A 14,333-nucleotide genomic window follows, 5' to 3' on the forward strand; every position below is an offset into this window, starting at 1 on the left:
ATGAAAGGCATGCAGCATGAATACCAGCATAGGCAGCTAGACACTGCAACTGAAAACATAGTATTTTTAATATCAGGTATGTATGCCAGTTACCAAATATCCCAGCCCATCATTACAGTCATGTCCTAGCCTAAAGATGTAATTAGGAGTAAAACATAACCACGCTATAGAACTGACCGTCTCATAATGTTCATGCTTCTCTCTGAAGATCTCACAGATGTAGTAATTCTAGTAATAATACTCTAGTAAGGCTTGCATGAATTGGTGATCTTAATTACTCAATTTAACCGTTCTGAATATAGTGACTCCTGAAGCATGAAGGATCTGAACCAGCCCGACCAAGATATGAAAATGCTAACTTTAAGCTTGCCCCATGTCAGAGGTGAGCACTTACTTCAATGAGCTATCCTCAAGCTCATGCCCGTATTCCCTTTATGCAGTCCTACCCACTCAATGTTGAAGCTGCCAATCTCCATACTAAAGAGCCCACCCCTTTGTAGTTGTGTTTGTATTTGTATTTGACAATGACAATGATGCTTATGACGATTTTGCTTTTGCTTTCTTCTTTTCTCTGTATAATGTGAATAAAACATGGCACACAATGGTATGTATGAAATATTGAATGTAAACTCGAAATATTATATGAAATACAATGATTTAGCATTTAGAGCCCTGACAATGGTTTAATACACCGAAATGCATTGGCTCATTGCTACATTTAGACCGAGGAGTCTTTTCTGTCTGAAGAAATAGCCACTTTTTGCTCTTTATTTTGAATAAAACGCTTCCTATGATTTTTACAAAAGGACTGGATCATTAATGGAAGTTACAAAAGACTTACCAGAAATAAAAAAAAAGGATAATTGTAACAAAGTGACATGAACTAATAGCTCAGGCACTGAGCATTTTGAGAGCATCAGACATTACTAGGTGGTTTCACCTGGTTATTTTTGTCTTAAGCTTTGTATGGATCCTTGTGTCATAGGATCGCCTATAGCCTGATAGCTCCTAGTACGTTTCAGATACATTAAGGACTTTTTTACTGAATTAAGAAGAACAAAGAAAAAAGAAAATTAATAAAACAGTGGTGCCCGCTTCTGCCATTCTTTCATGACAGAATTACCTAAGTCATGCCTAGGAATTCCCTGAAGAGCAGGGTTTTTAGTTCTTTCCTGAACTGCAGGGATGTTCCATTACATATTGCCACTAGCATAGTGTTGCAGGTTAGTTTCAAGTCTAGCAATGGTCTGGTTCCTAGAGAAGTGTGTACTCCCCCTCCGATCTGTTAAAATTGTCCACAAGGTAGACAGGCATCTGGGTGGTGATAGCCTTTTAGGTGATAGAGGCAATTTAAAAAAATGATCAGGCCTTGGGAGCCAGTGATTGTCGCGCAGAATGGGGGTGATATTTTTCAATATTTTAAAACCAGTGATAAGGTAGTCTGTAGAATGATGGACTGATTTGAGTGGAGCCAGCTGGACAGCAGGGAGCCTGGCGAGGAAGTTATTATCTCTAGCAATGTGTGTGAACAACAGAGCATGTATGACAGTCCTACAGTCCTGGTGAGGGATGATGGAATTCATCTTGTTGTGCATTGTGATGTGGCACAACCTGATTTGTGCTTTCCTGTTCATGTGCTCTTGAAAGGAGATATTTCTGTCCATGCTGAAGCCATAGAAAGTTGGGGTGTGAATCCATCCAGGTTCATCTCGTTCAGCCATCATTGGATGGTTTCTGGTTTGCAGGGGTGGCCAAAGAGCACAATTTCAATGTTGGCAAGGTTAAGTTTAAGGTGCCCATGTTTGAATGGTGGCAAGGCATTTCTGGAGTCACAGGAGGAGTTTACTTTAAACCACAGATGGTTGTCATCCGTGTACTGTTGTACAAGATGTCTGTGTCATCAATGAGTGATACTAATGATTCCAGGTATAGAGAAAAGATCACTGGAGAGAGGATTGAGCCCTGTGGCACTCCACAGGCAACCAGGTGACCAGATCTGAAGGTGTCCATCTGAAGTGACTGGTATCAGTCCAAGAAGCAGGGGGAGAACCAGTTGAGAACTGTTCCCACCAAGCGCATTCTTTGTGCGAGGAGGATGATGAGAGGCTAGTGGGCCATCATATCGAAGGCGGTGGTTAGGTCCAGATAAACAGGAGGCCTGAATCTACTTTATCCATCATCTAGAGAGCATCATCAATGACCTGAATGGTGGCTGTTTAGGTTCTGTAGTTCAGATGGAACCCGGACTGGTAGCCCTGGAGAAATACTGACTGGTCGATTCACTTACGATATTGATTCGCCAGTGCCTTCGCAAAGATTTTACCAATGAATGGTAGGCTGAGGATTGGCACTGTCTTCTGGGTCTAGTGGGGGTTTCATAAGGTGTGGGCAGATTAACCTAGTTTTAAGCAGGTTGGGAAAATGCACAGGTTTAGGGAGCTATAGAAAGGCAGATGTCCATGTCATTTATAGGGCCCACCCCCTCGCCTCCGTCATACTGGAAGAACAGCAAGAAGACACTGTGCATGACACCTGGTATCATCCCAATACCAGATCGAGGGTATGAGAAACGTTATGCGCTCAGACAAATGTACCGAATGTATCCTCGAATTAATGCGCTAGACATGAGTCTACGGACACCACTGGACATAGAAGAACTATAAGTAAAGTCTGACAGATGTGAAGTGACATCATTAAGAAGAGAAGATACAAGGAAGCACAGAAACTAACATATAAATATCTAGAGAATGAAGATATGACTGAAGTGACGAAGTAAATATATATATGCGAATATAAAGAAAACCATATACACTAAGAAGATAAGTAATAAGGGGTGTCATAGATGTATATACACAGAAACTCAAGATAGATAAAACATAGAAGCTTGTTAAAAGTAGAAAAAAGAACACAAGTGAAGCAGCCATGCTGAGAAAATGACGTCTGCATTGTACAATAGTAAGCGAGAATCCTCACGAAGGAAAACCAAGGCTGCCAAGCTGACAGGCATTGGAATACAATTTTGTGCAAGAACACAGGGTATTTGATTGGCTCGGAATCAAGGATGCTACAGCAAGAAGCAACTGTGAGGCGTGAAAGGAGTTGAAGAGGACAAGCTATATACATAGGACATATTTCTCTTAGATTAAGTAAAGGAGTGAACATTTGCGAGTGCCAAGTATTGGTCAGATATAGATGGAGAAGGCGCACGCAGAATGGATCAACCAAGTCTCCAGATGCCAAGAAGAGTAGTAACACCCAATATAATTTAATCAAATAGCATTAAATAAAAGGGAAGAATGGACAAAATCATGGTCTCCTCACACGTTGTGCAGAACTGGAAGACCAGGCCTATTCATAAAGCTCCAGACAATTATAGCAGTGTACCTCCACTCCCTTTAAAGTTCAGAGGAAGAGAACAGTCAGCAAGGTCAACTACAAAGAAGAAGCCTTGGCTTAGGGCCTAACTGATAATAGGGGGTATCATCTAAGGTGGTATGCTAATTCACTAAGAAAGGCAGTTGTCTGACATTCCCTCACATCTGGGTTTCTGTGCTTACGTGATGCTAATGAGCCGAATGTCATAGGTTGGTAAGAGAATGCCAACCAATCATGTGGGTCTATGTAATCGTGCATCATACATTGTTCCAGAAGCCTATCCGCTGCTGTTGTTATGCTATTAGCAGTATTTTACGAAGTTGGAGATAATACAAGGTGTGCCTGCCAGATAAGGGGCATCCAATGATGTTACTAACACTTATACAAACATTAGGTATATACGCCTTCCATAACCAATCCCTCCACTCAGTAGGTTTGTACTGTTAGCCATGTAGCATGACGTTATAGGTGATGTATGCTGAGATATAAAAACTTTTGTGTAACTGAAATGTGTTGAGAGTGTGTGAGCTGCAATCTGTTTGTTCACCAGGTTTCTCTTCTTTATTGAAAATGAAAATAAAGTAGTATGTTGCCATGTTCCTTGAGTCTGTCCGGGTATTTGGGCCTAAGATCATTTATTGCGGTAATGCCATTCGACACTTTGAATGCTCCAGGTGCCATTGCACAGAAGCATTAACAATTACCCAAGGTATTTTTTAGGATGGTTGGAGGAAGGATGTCATTGATATATGTGGTTGGCTTTAGTGGGGTGACATTGACAGTGAGATCCTCGGGAAGGAGGGGGTGGCGTCGATCAATAGTCAGAAGGTCCAGGGTGGGATAGAAAACGGAAGCACAGAGAATTTGAAGGCATCAATGTGAAGTCTAATTAAGTGGATTTTGCTGATGAAGAAATCATTGATGGCACTGCATTTGTCTAAGGACTCTGGCATGTCTGGGTCTGTTAAAGGGTTTATGCAGTGTTTGACTATTTTGAAGAGGTTTTCACTACTATTAAAGGCTGCTGCAAATGCTGAGGATTAATAGGGACTTTGGTTTCAATAATCTGGGCCACGTATGTTGCACCTAATAACTTAAGGTTGAGGAGTTCATCAGGTTTACGAATTGTGCCCTAAAGTTGTTTGTGTGCTCTCAGCAAGTTCCAGAGGTTATATGGGAGTGCATGGAAGCTGCAAGAGGGATGCTGAGGGCCTCCAGTCTAGGCCCTGCAGCTGCCAACAAGGACTATGCCACCTAAACTCGGGAGTCCGGATGCTGGCTTCTTAGTACTTCCTTTTCTTTGGAGGATCTGTCTCTGTGCCCCACTGACCCAATTTTCTCTGCCTGCCAGCCATTACGCAAAGTCCTCATTCCTAAGTGGATCTCTTACTCCTTTCCTCTCCTCTGTTTAACTCTTTTCCACTGTTTTATCTCTCCTGTGGCCTCCTTGATGCTGTACTATTGTATTGCTCACCTGGTATCCACGGGGGCATCACTCAGCATGTTCTGACCTCTTACGACCTCAAACCCTTCCCTGGAGTCTATTCGAGTGGAGACTGGGCCTGAAACACAGGATTGGTAGAGTTTAACTCCCTATTGTCTCTGTGTGCTTGAACCCCTTCTTCCCCGGGGTCCAACCCTTCCCTTTGATCCACAGCTCACCTTGCCTTCTTGGAAAGTGTGCTCTCCGTCCTGCTTTCAGAGCAGGAGCGCGTTGATTGATGCAGTTTCGTTGCTGCCTAGTTACTTCACTGGCAAGAGTCCAATAGGTAAGTATAATGAGTCTTTTGAACAGTTCTCTAACTTTGTTCCTTTCGTTCCTTAGATGATGGCTGGTGTCCGGGGATGGTGACGTGCTGCTGAGATGAGCTGTGCTGAAGGTGACTGAGAGCGCGATGCGCTATGCGACCCTTTCGTATTTGTATTGAACTGAGTTCTTTTTCTGTGTCTTTTAGGTGCCATGACGTTTTCAGCGTGGATGCCGGTTATGAAGAAGAAATGCGGTGAGTAAGCGCGGTATGCGGCACCTCTAGATGTTTCCACGCTAACCTGGAGTGTCTTTTCCCTCTTGCAGAGGGATGAGAAGTTCCGGAGACAGAGTTCCCCCAGAGCGGCTGGGATTCAGGTAAGCGTTAGAAGCTCGTACAGTCTTTAAAAATAAGCGAGGATTTGCTGAATGCTTACTAATGCCTTTTTTCTGTTCTTTTCCCTTTTCCTTAGGAAGCGGCATGCCGGGATGGGAATGACACCACCGAAGATGCCCGCAGGACAGAAAAAGTGATGAATGATGGGCAGAAGCGCCGCAAGGTAAGGCTGTTCCTAACGGTGTTCTTGTTCTTGCAGGAGCTGAGCGCAGAAGAAAGATGCAGGCGTACTGGAGACCGATCCGAACACGGTGAGTGTCACGCTGCAGGTGCAGAAAACACAAAGCATGTTTCTCAGCCTGGGCGTGGCTTAAATAGTCTCTGGGTATCCCAGGTGTCTCTGGGCTGAACCACACCCAAAAGACTAGACTGCACATGCAGTTCTGGGAACCAAAATATGTGGGGGCATCCATCTTGTCCCCATCAATGCACTACAAGTCCAATTCCCAATGTTATCCTATGGGAGTAAGTGAGTCTGGTGCCACAAGCGCCAAGTCTGACTCCAAGTGGGTCTTTGGAGTGATGGAGAGGCCCTTGAGGGCCATGTAGGTGATCGTGGCCTGGATCCAGCCTGACATTTTGGAGGGCTGGGGATATGAGGGGCAGGAATCATGACAGCACTCCCCCCCCAAGGCCCCTCTCAAGGTGGCTCTTCTGTATGGTCCTGGTTTGTTTGGATGGTTTTGATGAAATCGTCTAAGCAAGCGAGGTGCATGGATGTACTCACAAGGCTCCCATGTCCTGTCTTGTGGACCACACCCCTTCCAGTCTACTAAGTAGTATAATTTGGATCTGACGTACTTTAAATCCGGGATGTCCTTGACTTCGAATTCTGGCTCCCAGGCGACTACTACTGGCTGCGGTGGCGTTGCTACCCGGGTCCCAGGTTGAACAGGTTTAAGGAGAGACACGTGGAACACAGGATGAATCTGCCTGTTTGACGGCAAAGCTAGTCTGACCACCACAGGATTTATCACGGAGGTGACGGTGAATGGACCCAGGTATCTTGGATGGAAAGTTCGGGTTCCTTTAATGGACACGTGTTTAGACGCCAGCCAGACTTTTTCTCCCACTTGGTAGATGGGGGCCTTTGCTCTGTGTTGATCAGCAAACTTATTTTGGCGATTCTTAGCTTGAAGTAGGTGTTCAGCTGCCCTCTTAAAGGTTTGAGAAATGGCTGTGTGCAAGGTTTTGACTGCTGGCATTTCCAGCGTTGTAGGAACGTCCAACTCAGAAGTACATGGGTGCCTGACATACATGGTATAAAAGGGTGTCTGCCCAGTGCTGGTGTGTAGGGAATTATTATAAGCATATTCAGCTATCCATAATAGGTCGAACCAGCTTCCTTCAGCTTGCTGTAACATGCAACACAGATACTGCTCGAGGTCTGATTTGTCCTCTCTGTTTGACCATCCATTTGGGGATGGTAAGTGGTCGATAGCCGGACGTCAATCTGGGCCATAGAGCAGCATTTTCTCCAGAAGTTAGATACGAATTGAGTACCTCAGTCTGAGACTAAAACTGAAGGAAACCCATGGAGCCGTACGATGCCTTCAAGAAATACCTTTGCCAGAGTGGAAGCATTTGGGAGCCCCTTAAGAGGAATGAAATGTGCCATTTTTGAAAATAGGTCCACGACCACAAGAATAGTGTTAAGCCCTTGATTGGGTGGTAAATCAGTAATAAAATCGAGGGACAACATGTGCCAGGGTGCTGGTGGGATTTCCAAGGGTTGTAATAGCCCAGCCGGTTTCTGCTTGGATGATTTCTTTTGAGCACACACTCCACAAGATAGGATGAATTGGATAATGTCTTTATGCCACGTGGGCCACCAATAATTTTGTTTTACCTTGGCTAGGGTTTTAGCGATTCCAGGGTGGCCCTCGATCAAGGAATCATGATAACCGGACATGACTTGTTCTCATAGTTCTTGGTTTGGTAAGAATAAACGATTCCTGAAGTAGGGCAACTGATCTTTCATCATGTAATGTTCTCCTTGTGCACTCCACCCTTGTAATTGCTCTGGACTCATCAGGTTTTGGATTTCTTCATGTAATTCTTTCTGAGTTATGGTTGCTGTGATTCCTAGGAGCTTGTCACTCAGGATGATTGCTATTGGGTCAGGGGTCTGATACCCTTGCTCTTCCACCCTCATACGGGAAAGGGCGTCGGCCTTCCCGTTTTTCACCCCTGATTGAAATGTAATCATGTAGTCATATTCAGCAAAAAAAAGAGCCCAGCGTAGTTGTCGTGAGGATTGGGCCTTTGCCGTTTTTAGGTACTGGAGGTTCTGGTGGTCAGTTATTACAGTGATTGTGTGTCTGGCGCCCAAGAGGTAGTGCCGCCATGCCTTAAAGGCTGACTTAATGGCCAGGAGTTCTTTGTCTGTGATAGCGTAATTGAGCTCATGGGGTGTGAATTTACGTGACCAGAAGGCAACAGGGTGTAACTGGCCCGTTTCGGGGTCCTTTTGTGAGATCACGGCTCCCATAGCCATTGAGGTGTCCGTTTCCACCAGGTATTGGAGATCAGGGCGAGGGTGGCGTAAGATTGGAGCAGATGTGAATCTCGCTTTGAGTTCCTGGAAAGCTTCCTCGGCTTCTGTTGTCCACTCGAACTTTTTGTTGCTTTTCCTTAGCAATGACGTGATGGGATGCACGATTTGCGAAAATCCTGGGATGAACCGGCGGTAGAAGTTTGCAAAACCCAGCATACTTTGAACCCCGTTGAATGAATTTGGGGATGGCCAGTTCAGGATAGGATCTACCTTGTGTACATCCATTCAGATACCATTCGGGCTGAGAATAAAGCCCAGGAATTCCCCCTCGGAGACGTCGAATTAGCACTTTTCGAGCTTGGCGTAGAGCTGGTGTTGACGGAGTTTCTCCAATATGGATCGGACGTGTTTAACGTGGTCCTGCTTTGATGCAGAATATACTAGAATATCATCGATGTACACTACAGCACAGACATCAATCAATTCCCGTAGGACATCGTTCATGAAGTATTGAAATGCTGCAGGCGCGTTGCAAAGGCCAAAGGGCATTACTTGATATTCGTACAAGCCGTATTTGGTGCGAAAAGCGGTTTTCTACTCGTCCCCCTGTTTTACGCGAACAAGGTGATATTCGCCCCTCAGGTCTAGTTTTGTGTAGATTTGGGCATCTTTGACTTGATCAAATAATTCAGGGATCAGTGGCAGGGGGTAGCGTTTTTTTACGGTAATCTGGTTCAGTGCGCGATAGTCGATGCATGTTCTCAAGTCCCCCTCCTTTTCGGTACGAAGAATAGAGGACTGGCTGCTGCAGACTTCGAGGGACAGATGAACCTGTTGGCCAGGTATTGGTCAAGATAGGCCTTCAGGTGCTGGTTTTCTGGTTCCGTGAGTGTGTAAATTCACCCACAAGGGATTTGTGCGCCGGGTATCAGGTCAATTTGGCAATCGTATGGTCTATGCGGTGGCAGGGTATTAGCCTGTTCTTTCTGAAAGACATCTTGAAAGTCCTGGTATTCTCTTGGTAGGGTGCCGATTGCCACAGTCGCAAGCGTGGAGGTTCTGGTGTCTATTGGTTGTTTCTCTTTGCGATAACATGTGTGGGCACAAGTCTCGGGAAAGGCCAATTCTTTTGCTCGCCAATCAATTCGAGGATTGTGAGCTACCAACCATGGCAGTCCCAAAATCAACCGGAACTGTGGTGCCTTACTGAGGTCGAAAACGATAGATTTTTGGTGTCCATCCTGGCACAGAAGGTTTAAAGCTGCAGTGCATTTGGATACTGGACCAGAAGCTATTTCCGTGCCGTCGACAGTGGTAACAGTGTCGGTGGTTGATTTAGGGTGTAACGGAAGCCCCATCTTTGCTACAAGATCCTGGTTGATGTAATTCCCAAAGGCTCCACTGTCAATGTACGCTCTTACTGCGTGCATTCGAGATGGTTGTTGGTGATTGATCAAGACCACAGATAATGCAAAATGGGAGGTCTGTAGTTCACTTTCTCTGCTCGACAAGTGGACCCCTACACTTGCCGAGCTGGGGAGTTTTCCGATTCCTTGATGGTATCTTCCTTGTCCGTTGGCCCTACCGTCCTCCTCAGTGGCTTCACAGGGCACTCTTTAAGGAAATGACCTGACCTTCCACAGTACAGACATAACTGCTGCTGTCTCCTTTTATCCCTTTCCAATTTAGTCAAGGGGGATCTGACCCCCCCGATTTGCATTGGTTCTCCTGAACCTTCCGTTCGGGCAATATTGTCCTTTGAACGCACATACATAGGGCGAGGGTCCGGTCTGGTTCGATCTGCGCTTCGGTCCTGCAACCTATGATCTAGTTGAACAACAAGGTCAATGAATTCTGAGCAGACTTTCGGGGGTTCACTACTTGTGCGAGAACATCCTTGAGCTCCCCCTGCAGCCCCTGATGAAATAACGTGGTTCTCTTCTCCACTGGCCATTCTGCTTCAACTACGAGTCTATTGAACGTGGCTATATATGTTAATAGGTCTTGATTCCCTTGGCGTAGGGACAGAAGTTCATTGTCTAATGCCTGCCCATAAGTACGACGGGCAAACAGCTTTTCCATCTCCTGCTGAAAGCCCCTGAAGTCATGCAGCAAAGGATCGTCTTGGGCCACAAAGGGTACGGACCTGTCTGTGGCGCTACCACTCAGGTAGGATAGCACAAAAGCGACCCGTGACTGGTCATTTGGAAAGGCCCCTGGTCTACAAAGGAAGTGCAGGCGGCACTGATTCATGAACATTGAAAACCCCTTGGGATCACCCATAAATCGTTCGGGCGGGGCCAAGGGAACTGCCCCAGGAAGGGTTATCTGAACGGAATTGGCTGATGGTGCTGGCATCGAGGGCATGCTTCCCGGCAATGGTGCATGCCCTGCTTGTGACTGGAGAAGTTGCTGGCATAAATCATCAGTGCATTCTTTGGCTACTATCAGCTCTCTCCTCAGGGTGTTGGTCTCCTGCCTAGCTGCATGTACTTTGGAACGTAGCTGCCCCAACATGTGGGCTAACTGGTCGGTTTCTGACGTTTCCATGACACCCAGGTGGATTTTGATGTGAGGCTTTGTGTTCTGTAACGCTCACCTGGTATCCACAGGGACGTCACTCAGCCTGATCTGACCTCTTACGACCTCAAACCCTTCCCTGGAGTCTACTTGACTGGAGACTGGGCCTGAAACACAGGATTGGTAGAGTTTAACTCCCTATTGTCTCTGTGTGCTTGAACCCCTTCTTCCCCGGGGTCCAACCCTTCCCTTTGATCCACAGCTCACCTTGTTTTCTTGGAAAGTGTGCTCTCTGTCCTGCTTTCAGCACAGGGGCGCGTTGATTGATGCAGGCTCGTTGCTGCCTAGTTACTTCACTGGCAAGAGTACGACAGGTAAGTATAGTGAGTCTTTTGAACAGTTCTTTAACTTCGTTCCTTTCCTTCCTTAGATGATGGCCGGCGTCCAGGGATGGTGACGTGCTGCTGAGACGAGTTGCGCTGAAGGTGAGTGAGGGCGCAATGCGCTATGAGACCCTTTCGTATTTGTATTGAACTGAGTTCTTTTTCTGTGTCTTTTAGGTGCCGCAACGTTTTCAGCGTGGATGCCGGTTATGAAGAAGAAATGCGGTGAGTAAGCGCGGTAGGCGGCGCCTCTTGATGTTTCCACGGTAACCTGGAGTGTATTTTCCCTCTTGCAGATGGATGAGAAGTTCCGGAGACAGAGTTCCCCCAGAACGGCTGGGATTCAGGTAAGCGTTTGAAGCTCGTACAGTCTTTAAAAATAAGCGAGGATTTGCTGAATGCTTACTAATGCCTTTTTTCTGTTCTTTTCCCTTTTCCTTAGGAAGCGGCATGCCGGGATGGGAATGACACCACCGAAGATGCCCGCAGGACAGAAAAAGTGATGAATGATGGGCAGAAGCGCCGCAAGGTAAGGCTTTTCCTAACGCTGTTCTTCTTCTTGCAGGAGCTGAGCGTAGAAGAAAGATGCAGGCCTACTGGAGACCGATCGAACACGGTGAGTGTCATGCTGCAGGTGCAGAAAACACAAAGCATGTTTCTCAGCCTGGGCGTGGCTTAAATAGTCTCTGGGTATCCCAGATGTCTCTGGGCTGAACCACACCCAAAGGTCTAGACTGCACATGCAGTTCTGGGAACCAAAATATGTGGGGGCATCCATCTTGTCCCCATCAATGCACTATAAGTCCAATTCCCAATGTTATCCTATGGGAGTGAATGCGTCTGTTGCCACAAGTGCCAAGTCTGACTCCAAGTGGGTCTTTGGAGGGATGGAGAGGCCCTTGAGGGCCATGTAGGCGATCGTGGCCTGGCTCCAGCCTGGCATCTTGGAGGGCTGGACAGATGAGGGGCAGGAATCATAACAACTATATGCCTGTTGCTCCTCCACTCCACATTCCTCTGTCAGGCTTAGGGCATGCCTGAGTGTCCTCTCCACCTATTGTGGTCTTTCCCAGGGAACACCTTCTCTCTCTCGTGCTGTTGGATTAGCCTCTGCTCACTCCACTCTTCCTAGCCTTCTCTCCACTCCTTTATTCTCTTCTTCTCTTTTTCCTTGTTTTCCCCATGCTTCTTGGTCAAGTGCTCTTTGTACTCTTTATTTTCCACCGTTTACTGATATTATTGTTCCTCCTACTCCTTCTTATTAATTGCAACCATCTTACTTTCTTACCCTCCTGCTTCCCTGTGGCTGTTTTTACCTCCTTGCTCCACTCCTGATTTCTAGTTGCCTCTTTTCAACTATCTCTTATGTGTCCCCCTCCTTTCTAAAGCATTTCCTCCCCTTCAACTTCACCTCCTTATTTCTTTCCTTCTCCCTGAAGCATCCTGTTCCATTTGCTACCGCCACCTTTTCCTCCTTAATATCCTTCTTCGGACATCCTTCACTATGCTTCCACTCTCTGCAACCACCCAAACCCTTCCGCAGACCTTACATAGGGACCTAATCCCACCTCTGATTACCTACCTTGCCACACAAGAGTCTGGTGTGCAGATTTGTATTTTCTACAGTATGATCGGTTAAGTGTAAATGTTTGGTGACCTTTCCAATATGTTCTTGGCCCGCCTCGCTTGAGCATACCACTAAGGGGCGAACCACAGAATGACGCTGTTCCAAATTGAAAATGTGTCTTGCACATGTGCAGAGGGAACCGAGTGCACTGGAGTGGCACGCTCCTTGGACTCACTTATGTTCACCTGCTCGCAAACCTGAATCAGCCCCAATGAGGTTTTCCTAGTGTGAACAGATGCACATTCAAGTTGATCTTCCAATTTTTGCTTGTGAAGAGTGTTGCCTCCCTGAGCTGACTCTACCCCTGTTCCAGCAGTGCTTCTGTCCTTAAAGGAAGAAGGGGATTGTCCCATTATGGACCACAGGGAGGGTGGTTTGTGCACAGGAAATTCTACGATTACATGCAATTATAACTAATGAAATATGAAATAATAACTAATGAAAAAATAACAAATACACAATAACTAATTCCAAAATAACTAATTCATTTTTTGTTGTTTTCGGGGGGGGGGGAGGTCCCCTGTAGGCCCGCCCCCTTTTTTAAACAATATCTTTCCCCCACCCCCAAAACCACTATTCCCTCTCACAAACCCATTTTTATTTTTTTCAAAATTAGTTATTCTGGTATTTTTCCATTCGTTATTTTTTCATTAGTTGTCTTGTATTCGATATAATCACTGCATACCAAATTCTACTGCACTCTGGTCCCTTAAAGGGACACAACCCCAAATAGACTCCATATGACAAGTCCCTGCCACATAAGCAGGTTGAGTTGAGGTCATCCAGGCGATCCTCCCCACGCCTCCACTAGGCCCAGCATTGCTTAGCGGGCACCAGCACACACCCCCAATGGCCCTCGTTCATTCCCAGATCTAGCCTCAAAACTCACTCAAATGTGAACAAAATTTAAATAAAACACACAGTGCTCTACAGAGAAAGGAACAGGCTGGGATATATGACACACACATGATAGACAGCAGCATGGCAGGAGTATGGGCAGTTGTAACCTTTGTATCTACAACTCCTAAATTTGGGTGGGGTTTAGTGCTGTGCATAAGGTTGCTCAGTCCAAGCCACCTGTGTTCAATCTGTAGGACACAGGTTCCAATCCAGGCCACTTCAGCCCTTGATCCCTCCTAGCGTAAGTTGGGGAATAATAACACCTATTATTACAGCGCTTAGAAATGGGAGGAATCTGACAATAACTGCTATATGAAGAAGTGATATTATTATAGACACTTTTTGTTAGCTAAGATCCCAAATCATTCACCATATAAAGCTCTTGTGAATGATGATGGAAATATAACAGAAAGAAAACAGCCTTTTCTACTTTAGCAATATAAAATAAGGCAAGCACTTAGCTTTTGACGTCAAACTGAGATTTGCATGTTTATTTTTGTCTGCATTCACTTTACTCTGTACATTTTTAGAAAGCGTCTTGTTTTATTTGGATGCATGTTTTGGGACAGCAAAAAGCAGGCATGATTTAGGGAAAAACAAACAGAGGTAAAACAGTGGGGAACAGAACTTGCCTGTAGCTAGACCTTGTGTCACATCAACAGCCTTGAGTTGTTTTCATTGCTTTTATTTTTTTTCATAAAGAAACACATTTGATTGTATTAGAAAATGTATCTCTGAAAGACAAAACAGCCTACGGGGGACTGAATTTATAATCCACTTAACTTGACATAAATTCTTCATCATTTCATCTTGATTTGCCAAAATTACAAAACTAATGGATGCTGATAATTCACAATGGCAGAGCGCTTTATGCCGGATTCCTCCTG

The sequence above is a fragment of the Ambystoma mexicanum genome, chromosome 14 (assembly GCF_040938575.1).
Source record: "Ambystoma mexicanum isolate Mex_15411 chromosome 14, UKY_AmexF1_1, whole genome shotgun sequence".
NCBI lineage: Eukaryota > Metazoa > Chordata > Amphibia > Caudata > Ambystomatidae > Ambystoma > Ambystoma mexicanum.